At 38.2% G+C, this 10,440-nt stretch overlaps 1 long non-coding RNA gene across 1 annotated transcript; it reads left to right on the top strand.

Moving 5' to 3' along the window:
• Nucleotides 1-622: 622 nt before the first annotated feature.
• On the top strand, nucleotides 623-2,495 carry LOC132797940 (uncharacterized). The gene is made up of 5 exons (XR_009633833.1): nucleotides 623-708; nucleotides 876-1,233; nucleotides 1,294-1,709; nucleotides 1,769-1,986; nucleotides 2,045-2,495. It is a non-coding gene; the product is annotated as an uncharacterized LOC132797940 (long non-coding RNA).
• The last annotated feature ends 7,945 nt before the right edge of the window (nucleotides 2,496-10,440 follow it).

The following is a 10,440-nucleotide window of genomic DNA, read 5'->3' as shown; positions in this document are numbered from 1 at the left end:
CACTGATTGGTAAGTAGTGTCAATCTGTGTAGTTCTTGATATAAAAATGTTATTTTATGCAGCTAATTGGTCATACTGCTGGTAATTGCAGACGCTAGACCCTCCATAGAGTGGAATAGGTGTTGCACATTGCGGTCCTCGCCTTACCACCCCCTTGTTGAACAGGTGCCACGTGCGAAGCGCAGGCGGATATTCACCCTAACCTGCAAGCCTAAGGGAGTATTAGTGAAAGCAGCGAAACTCGCTGCGGACAGCCAACTAGGCAGTGAATCTCGCTGCGGACAGCAAACTAGAGCGAGAATAAGGCAATTTTCTATGCAGCGAATCTTCGCTGCAGATCCCCGATAAACGGTATTCGATAGCGGCTCGGCAAAGGCGATAATAGAGACGTTCTAAGGAGCGTAGATCCTCCGGAGAGATCTACGGCTCCACCAAAACACGCCAGCACCATTTGCAGTGGATTGTTTCGTTTGTAAATTGCATATGACGTTTTAACGCGACTTAACTCCGCGCGGAGATATGCCTTGAAACGTCACGGGTTTATTTAAGTGCAGATAGGGCTCGCGTCTATTCCAATCCCGAAAAATTAAGCATATTCATGGACCACAAGGCCATGAAATGGAAAAATCGAAGTGCTGTCGCAAATAAAATTGAAGTGTCAAACCAATTCCGACGACACCAAAAAATATTTAATGATGTTCTCGCGAGGTAAGTACACATATGTACATGCACGCATACATACAAGAATTAGTATACATATATATGGTACATATGTATATTTATTCAAAAACATGACGGTGTGTGTGTATGTATTATTCAGAAATTGATATACATAATTGAATTTAATATTTTTGTTTCGTTTTATAATAATTTAGAAAAACAAATGGAGAAGAGGAAATAGAAATAAGTTATGATACGGTGAAACGCACTCTACAGCGAAAAAGACAACCCTTTCTTCCAATTACTCCCGAGGACGTGCGCGATGCTTTCAATAATGAAAATATCATGAACCGTTTTGGCATGACAAAAGGAAATTTTCCGAAAGTTTTTTAAGAAATTATATGCATCAAGTTCATTTGCCTATTGTGTATTTGCGTCTGACAAGGTCATCACTTTGATGCAAGCCAATATTGAGGAGCAGAATAGGCATTTTTAATAGATGCTACATTTAAAGTTTGCCCTTTCGGGGACTTTAAGCAACTGCTTCTTATTTATGTTAAACACATGCAAAAGGTGATTATTTTATTGTTTGTTTAATTTTATTTTTCTTTGACATTATTATTTATTTCTTAGATAACACCGTTCCTATTTGTTTTGATGACTCGTAAAACAGAGCTCTGTTACCAACACCTATTTACATATGTTGACTCAAACATTTGCTGTCTTAATGGTGCATCATTTATATCGGATTATGAGAAGGCGATGCGCAACGCTTTGAAAAATTTGCATCCAAATATGAATTTCTTTGCTTGCTGGTTCCATTTTACCCAAGCATGTAAAAGAAATGCAATCAAAACTATTGGTTTGGAGAAAATGCTTTCGTGCAATAAACATGCGTATATGCTGTTTATGAAATTTCTATATTTACCTCTTTTACCGGAATGCAAGATTGTTGAAGCATTTAGTCTTCTTGAAGCTCAAGCCACAGCCTTAGATAAGAAGATGTTTTCGCCCTTTTTAAAATATTTTAGAAGCAGTGGCTTCAGAAAGTAATTATTTCATCATTTTAAATGTATGCTCTTATTCATTCATCTTTTAATTTTAATAGGAAGGACCTAAAAATATATCGGTATACAAACGATCCACAAGAACCACGGGCTCAGTTGATGCATACAATTTAAATCTGGGCAATAAAATTCGAGCAAAGGGACACTTTTTCAAATTCGTGGAATGTATAATTGATGCGGAGTATGAAAAAGTCGAGAATTCGCTCTTCTCTTTCAAAATGGTGGGATAGGTAATTCAACACAACCAAAACCTATACGTGTAAGTATATACGAAATAAAATTAAAGCCATTAAAATATATTAAAAGTTTAATTTCAGGATCGCGCTCAAAAATTATGGATGCAATGGATTTGTTTGACAAGGGAGAAATTGACATACAGGGTTTTTGACACGAACTGTTTCGCTAAATGACCGTTTTAAAAACAGGACCTGTTCGACAGTGTGCATATGGACTCTAATTTGTCGGGAATGTCATCTGAAATGAAGGCATCAACATCATCGCTTTCGTCGACTGACTCAAAATCTAGTCAAATATCCGATTCATCTATATTTAAAATGAATCCCTGCAATGTATGTCTCATCGAACCAAAATCGGTTTTATTACGCCCATGTAATCATTTGAATATTTGCGCAGTATGTTGGGATCAAATTCTGGCTCATAATCAAGAACAGAACGATGATCCTAACGATCTTGACAGTGGTGAACCAAAATGTCCAACGTGTCAACAAGTTGTCAAAGAAGCTATCCGTAATGTTTATATATATAATTAAAAAATTAAAATAATAAACTAAGTTTCATGCATTTAAATAAATGTATGTTCTCTGACAGAATTTGTGGGACCGTCTTTACAGTGAAAAAACATAAACTAAACCAATTTGAAAATAAGTGAAAGTTATTCTTACTAATCTAGAGCTATGAGAATAACCTTTCCTTATTTTTAAAATGTGTAGAGTTTATGTTTTTTCACTGTAATGACGGTCGCACAAATTCGGTCAGAGAATTGTTCATATGTATAATATATAAGTTGAACTGATTTATGTAAAAATTAATAAAAATAATACATATACTTAATAAGAACTTGTGAGAAACTGCGTTTTTAAGGGATTGATATTATCGTTAAAATATTAAGATTTTCTATTCAACTTTCTGTATGAAATTAATTTAAAAAACATTAAATTTATTCTATTGGAAGATGAGTTGCTAATAAATCGGCGGAGATGTAACTTTTCGCCTTGAAACGTCATATCTCCGCGCGGAGATATGGCGCTTTTGTTCAGCGGAGATATGACGTTTTAAAAGCGACATAACTCCGCGCGGAGATATGTCGCCTTGAAACGTCATATCTCCGCGCGGAGATATGTCGCTTTTGCTCGGCGGAGATATGTCGTTTTAAAAGCGACATAACTCCGCGCGGAGATATGACGTTTTGAAAACGACATATCTCCGCCAAAAACGACATAATTCCGCTCGAAAATTGTACCGAGCGGAGATATGTCGCGCGGAGATATGTCGCTATTCCCCGCTAACATCGATGGAAAGTGCGTAAGTACGGCATAGCCGTGTCTGTAATCATAATTGATTTGGGGTTGTGATTGTGAGGCTCTCGATTCCGTGTTGGTCCGTGTTGGTTACATATTTTCGTATTATTAAGTCATGAAGACACACGTTTAAGCAAAGCAAATTAACGTAACGATAAATAGAAGCTGAATTAATCAAGCACTATTGTTCATTAGAGATAATTTTTTTTATAAACAATATGAAGAATGTTTATTAAAATAATGTATAACATGGAGAAGAAAACAATGATGTGTTAAACTTTTGATTTTAATTGGGCACTGAATATGCGAGCGTTAAGGTTGATGCGAAATGAGTACTGTCCCTCTCCCCAAGTATTACACTCTGTCTGCACTTTAATTTATGATGACTTACTACCCAGTCGAAGTTAGCTAGACAGAGTAGGCTTAGACGAGTAGAACCTCGTATAATTAAATAGCGCCCAACGTGGGGGCTATGGAAAATGTTCATTAATTCTTTGCAAAATTTGCAATGATTTAAAATCGTCTGAATTTGAATAATTAAAACCTCTTGTAGTCATAACTTTCGCTCCGAATATATTTCCAATTGGCTCAATACTAGCGAAACTTGTCCAACTTGCAAAAGCCGTGCAGGATAGGAGATATTTTTGGCTCAGAACAATCTGAAGGGTTAAGCATGCTTCATACAGTGGCAGCACCCCCAGGTCCACGCGATGCCACGGGAGCCGCTGGCGCTAAACCGCGAGATCGACCAAAACAAGAGCTAATCAGAGAGAGAATCTCATGAGAAATACTGCACGAGCAAGTCGCCTACCCGGAGAATCAATAGGAAGTATAACCGCACCCGTTCCAGCTGTGTCTGAACAACGAGTTCAAGGACTTATCACTTCTTCACTCGATAACTTTCGAGCTGAACTAGTCGCTACTATCGCTGATCAGGTTGAATTTGCCTTCAGAAACTTAAATATTGCCGCCCAACCGCCAATAGTTCGTTCCGAGGAACCGCAATTGGAATGGGATAACGAAATTCCAGATCAGAATAACAAAGAATCGGGAATCAATCAATCAATCAATCAATCAGGAAATATACCTGGTAGTCTCGATCGGCCTGACCGAATTTCCAGTACCATTGTTAATTGGCATCTTAAGTTCAGTGGTACACCAACTGATATACCAATCGATGACTTTATATATCGAATAAATTGCTCGTTGTTTGAGCGGAAACTTTGATACGTTGTATCAGTTTGCTCACTTACTATTCTCAGGTCCTTCATAGCTCTCATCATAGGAATTGGTATAATCTTTGTTCTCGTTTATGCGAAAGATACCAAAACAATAAACCGATGAAGACATTAAAGATAGCTTACGACGTAGGAAACAAAAGTTTAATGAACCTTTCGATGAATATCTGGATGCTATGTTGAACATAGCAGATACGCTTAATTCTCGTCTATCCGATACCGAATTGGTCTCTTAAACAGAATTTGAAACCAGATCTTCGACATGAACTATTACATGTTCCAATTTCAAATTTAGCTATCTTTCGTAGAGAATGTCACAAACATGAAGAATTCTACTCCCAACTGCCTAAACATCAAAATCTATCGAATAACCCCAACCGAGTTATTCATGAGATTGCTTTAAAAAGACCTGGCTCTGAAGATGAAGACTCAGAATCAGCAGATGTAATTGCTATGAGTAGTTGGAATATCAAATTTCTATACAAATCTAATTCCTGTACAAGGAAGTTAATTAGGGTCACCTATCATTAATGTCAATTTAGGGGTAATAAAAATGCAATTTAATTAGGGTCACCTGTGGAAATGTCAAGTGTGAGGTAATAAAGATGCAATTTAATTAGGGTCACCTGTTGAAATGTCAAGTGTGAGGTAATAAAGATGCAATTTAATTAGGGTCACCTGTGGAAATGACAAGTGTAGGATTTGTGTGGCGAATCGTACGTGACCCGAGACGGGCGATGAAAGGATCGGGATCGGGGTCGGGGCGTTTCGTCACACAAATCCGTTAACTATCCTTCGGAGTCGGGGTCGGGGTCGGGGTCGAGGTCGCTTGTCCCGAGACGCCCTCGGGGTCGGGGTCGCACTCGGGCTCGCACTCGGTGTCGCAGTCGAAAACGATTCGTAGATCGAGGACGAAAACGTGTGACGAGCACGTGCTACGATACAGGGGTCGGGGTCGCACTCGGGCTCGCACTCGTGATCGCAGTCGAAAACGATTCGTAGATCGAGGACGAAAACGTGTGACGAACACGTGCTACGATACGCTCTTATCATTAACGAACGTAGCGTACATTGTCAATCAGGGGCGCAGCGCTGTACCCAAAACGATCGAACACGTGAACGTTCACCTCGAAAACGTAGTCGGAGTCGCGGTCGACGTCGCGTGTCCCGAGACGGGACGGTGAGGATCGGGGTCGGGGTCGCAGTCGAAATACGATTCGTAGATCGTACTCGAAAACGTGAGACGAAGTCGTCCTACGAAAACGTGATACGTTCTTTAACGAACGTAGCGTACGAACGCGCGAACACCCACCTCGATAACGTAGGTCGTGGGGCAACGCATCATACTAGATCGAAACGTTACGAAACGAAAGGAAGGAAACGTGACGCAGCGCCACATCCAAGACGAACGAATACGTAAACGTCTAACACGAATCAACGTTACGAAACGTGATGAAATATGCTCAGAAGCCCAACGCTACCTGAAAACGATCGAAGGCGCCTTCAGGTGACGCATCGCTAGCTGTAAAACGATCGTAGGCGCCTCGCTACCTGTAAAACGAATGAAGGTGTGACGCCCACTTGTCTCATCATTTCGAATGCAATCGAAATCTCAACGCTACCTGTAAAACGAACGAAGGTGTGACGCCCACTTGTCTCGTCAATTCGAATGTATTCGAAATCGGAGCGGAGGAAGGAAGACGTGATGAACGTTAAAAAGGATGGGAACATGATGTAATTCAAAAGAGAGTACAACACCATTTCCAAGACACTTGAAGATAAAATAGAAAATCTGAAAGAAAAAACGAATAGTGCTATAAAAATTCCATTTCCCAGAACAAGCAAAGAAGAATAGTATATAAAGATATATGATATGTAACATAATTTTATTTCCAAATACATTGCTTAAAATCGATTCTCTAAATTAACATACATTTTTATAATTTTTTGATTTTTGTGAGCGAACAGTATAGAAATGACAGGCACATGTATCGACTCCATCCTCCACATCGTTATGAGCCCAACAGCAGGATGCGAAATGTTGTCCATGAACATTAGAAACCAATGGTCCATCACATATTCTATTATTAAAATATTTCAATGATTCTGATAAATATTCCATGTGTTCAGGAAAAATTTTTCCTTAAACATTTTCATAAAATTATTTATTCCAGTTATAAGTTGTTGTATCGAAATATGAGTTGTGGAGTTGGTCTTGTTTTCAATCAATATCATTTTAAATTTCTTTCGATCCGTTGACGTCTACTCGTAATGATTTCCAAAAGGTGAATGAAGAAATATTTTGAGAAAAATTATACGATACGTTGAACTAATCCGGTCAACTAGACGATCGTGAATGAGAAGGCAATATACCTTTGTATTCAACTCACTTGGTACTCTTAATTCAGTTGAAATTTTAACATCAATTGGCCCTGATTTGACCGACTCGTTTTGATATGAAAGATCAACAACAACAATAGGAGCCTTTGACTTGAAGTCTAGTGGTGATAAAAGTGGACGAGGCTCGCGGTTGTAGTAACTCTCTTGGAATTTCACGTACATATCATACAAGGCAGCAAACCGATTTTCATTGAATTTTACATTTAAATCTTCATATGGATAGACTTCAGAATTTAAATACACTTTTGCATTTCTCAACTTGTTTGTAATTAGATTGCCATTTAATGTAAACGCAATGACTGTAAACCGTGGACGTTCTCTATTTGCAGCTAGCTTAACGTTCCATACATGATGAGTCCCCTGTACCAACGAGGGATTTATATAACAATCCCAGCTGCGGAATGAAAGTGGAAGTGTAGCTCCACTTTTGACTACATTGAACATTTTCATTTTAGTAGTATCGCTTGGAACAATGTGGGTACATTCCAACTAATGTTCTGTATAGCAATTTTATGCTCAACACCTCCGACTGTTTTTTCAAACATATTCATATTTTTAGCTAGCAAGAGAATGAGTTCATGTTTACAATTTAATATAACTTTTTATGATCTTCAGCGAATCCCATTAGCATTTTAGTGGTATTGAAAAGCTGAAATGACCTCCGGAAGATATACTCTCTCCTCCACTCCACCCGGCATTACGATAACATTGAGACTCCTGTCGACCAATGGAAAGAAAGTTTTTCAGAGTAGATGTGATTCCGGTAAACCGTGTTCTATCCAGTTCGCATCCGTTCAATTCATATCTTATTTCATCCAAAAATAGGCCATGCAATTATTTTTAAGCAAGCCGGCTACATCATTTGTTGTACTTGTGCCCGAATTTTGATTAGTAATTTTACTAAGAGTCCCTTCAAAGTGGAGGAAACTTTCAGACGGCAACACATACAAATCTTGGTTTTGTATTGTAATACGAACTTCACCATTTGTTTTGAAGTTCTGCTGATATGGGTAATAAGTGTGATATTCTTTTTCGTGATACTCTCATCATTGTGAGGATTATCTTGCACAAAAAATTTCATTCATTTGAAATGAAGGTAGTAATTTTACTGAATATTAAATCCAAGTGATTTTAAAATCAGTTTATTTTTAATGATACCGCAGGTCGTGGATATGATGGTCCTCGAGATGGTAATGATTATGGTGTTTTCACTTCACCTTTACATTTAGTAAAGGGAGTTGTGAGGTGATGTGACGATCTTTTATTATAAATAATCATTCCGTTGCTCGTAAATGAAGACGAATTGATATAGTTTCCCCTCGAAAATTGATTAATTCCCCTCCTGATCAGTTATCCGTACTTCGAGCGTGCTTATTTCTCTAGTGTTGATATGTAAATAAATCAAGTTTCGTGGTGTAATACTCATTTTATATCCCGGAGGAACATTGATCCCAAATTAATGAAGCACATGATTTGGTCTATTACCCACATATGAGCCACTGATAATGTTGCATTCCAATCTAATTGTATTTACTTTTAAAATATTCACAGGGTTATCTGAGACATAAATTTCAGTATTGTGCGGTTTTAGAATACGTGCACCAAATCCAAATAGCTTTCCAATACTTCCTTCACGATTAAAATATACTGTTTCTTTTTAGTGGTAACTTGAACTTTAGGCGTATTGTTGTTGGTTTCTATTTTAACGCATCATAAGAACCATACCCCTTTAGGACATCAATAATATATGTTGCAATCTCTTCGAGTTCATACGATCCAACAGGTATTTCTATACATTTATTTCCAATATGAAATAGATTGTTCCCTCTATCTACGTTTGGTATAGAATTGTATGTGCGAAAGTCAATGAGAGCACACTCATAATTTCTATTTAATTCAATTTGTGGGAAAAAATTTTCGGCTATAACTGATGTGTTTCCATTTAATGCAAATGTTAGTGATGTAGACATTTTGAAATCTGAGTTTGGACTGTTGTTTAATCATCATATCATTAGTTTTATATTCATATTTTTAAAGTATAATGAATTGATCAAAGCCTTTTCTGTATCGCCCATTTTTCATATCATCATCTTTAGAGATTAGTAGAAATCAAATTTCTCCTCCCAGCATTTTCGTAAAATTTCCATAAAAGATGTCACTGTTTACGTGATCTCGATATATATGACGCATGTTCAAATCATCTTGTTAAAACATTATAATAAAATTGGCATTGTCACGTATTAAATGCTTCGGTATATGTGTGTATGTTTGACATAAATAGAATGAATCAATATTCTTATGTCTTCCCATACAAAATAGTTTCGGATGTTATCCTGCTTTTCACATGCCACATCATCGAATATCATAATGGAATTATTTTTAGTTTCGTGCGGTGATAACACTGCATCGTAGTCGGAGTCGCGGTCGAGGTCGCGTGTCCCGAGACGGGACGGTGAGGGATCGGGGTCGGGGTCGCAGTTGAAATACGATTCGTAGATCGTACTCGAAAACGTGAGACGAAGTCGTCCTACGAAAACGTGATACGTTCTTTAACGAACGTAGCGTACGAACGCGCGAACACCCACCTCGAAAACGTAGGTCGTGGGGCAACGCATCATACTAGATCGAAACGTTACGAAACGAAAGGAAGGAAACGTGACGCAGCGCCACATCCAAGACGAACGAATACGTAAACGTCTAACACGAATCAACGTTACGAAACGTGATGAAATATGCTCAGAAGCCCAACGCTACCTGAAAACGATCGACGGCGCCTTGCACGTGACCCATCGCTAACTGTAAAACGATCGTAGGCGCCACGCTACCTGTAAAATGCTCAGAAGCCCAACGCTACCTGAAAAACGATCGAAGGCGCCTTCACGTGACGCATCGCTAGCTGTAAAACGATCGTAGGCGCCACGCTACCTGTAAAACGAATGAAGGTGTGACGCCCACTTGTCTCATCATTTCGAATGCAATCGAAATCTCAACGCTACCTGTAAAACGAACGAAGGTGTGACGCCCACTTGTCTCGTCAATTCGAATGTATTCGAAATCGGAGCGGAGGAAGGAAGACGTGATGAACGTTAAAAAGGATGGGAACATGATGTAATTCAGAAGAGAGTACAACACCATTTCCAAGACACTTGAAGATAAAATAGAAAATCTGAAAGAAAAACCGAATAGTGCTATAAAATTCCATTTCCCAGAATATGCAAAGAAGAATAGTATATCTTTATATACTATTCTTCTTTGCATGTTCTGTATGTAACATAATTTTATTTCCAAATACATTGTTTAAAATCGATTCTCTAAATTAACATACATTTTATAATTTTTTTTTGATTTTTGTGAGCGAACAGTATAGAAATGACAGGCACATGTATCGACTACATCCTCCACATCGTTATGAGCCCAACAGCAGGATGCGAAATGTTGTCCATGAACATTAGAAACCAATGGACCATCACATATTCTATTATTAAAATATTTCAATGATTCTGATAAATATTCCATGTGTTCAGGAAAAATTTTTCC

The sequence above is a fragment of the Drosophila nasuta genome, unplaced genomic scaffold, assembly GCF_023558535.2.
Source record: "Drosophila nasuta strain 15112-1781.00 unplaced genomic scaffold, ASM2355853v1 ctg37_pilon, whole genome shotgun sequence".
NCBI lineage: Eukaryota > Metazoa > Arthropoda > Insecta > Diptera > Drosophilidae > Drosophila > Drosophila nasuta.
The sequence above is the reverse complement of the archived record's forward strand: the minus strand, read 5'-3'. Positions and strand labels throughout refer to the sequence as shown.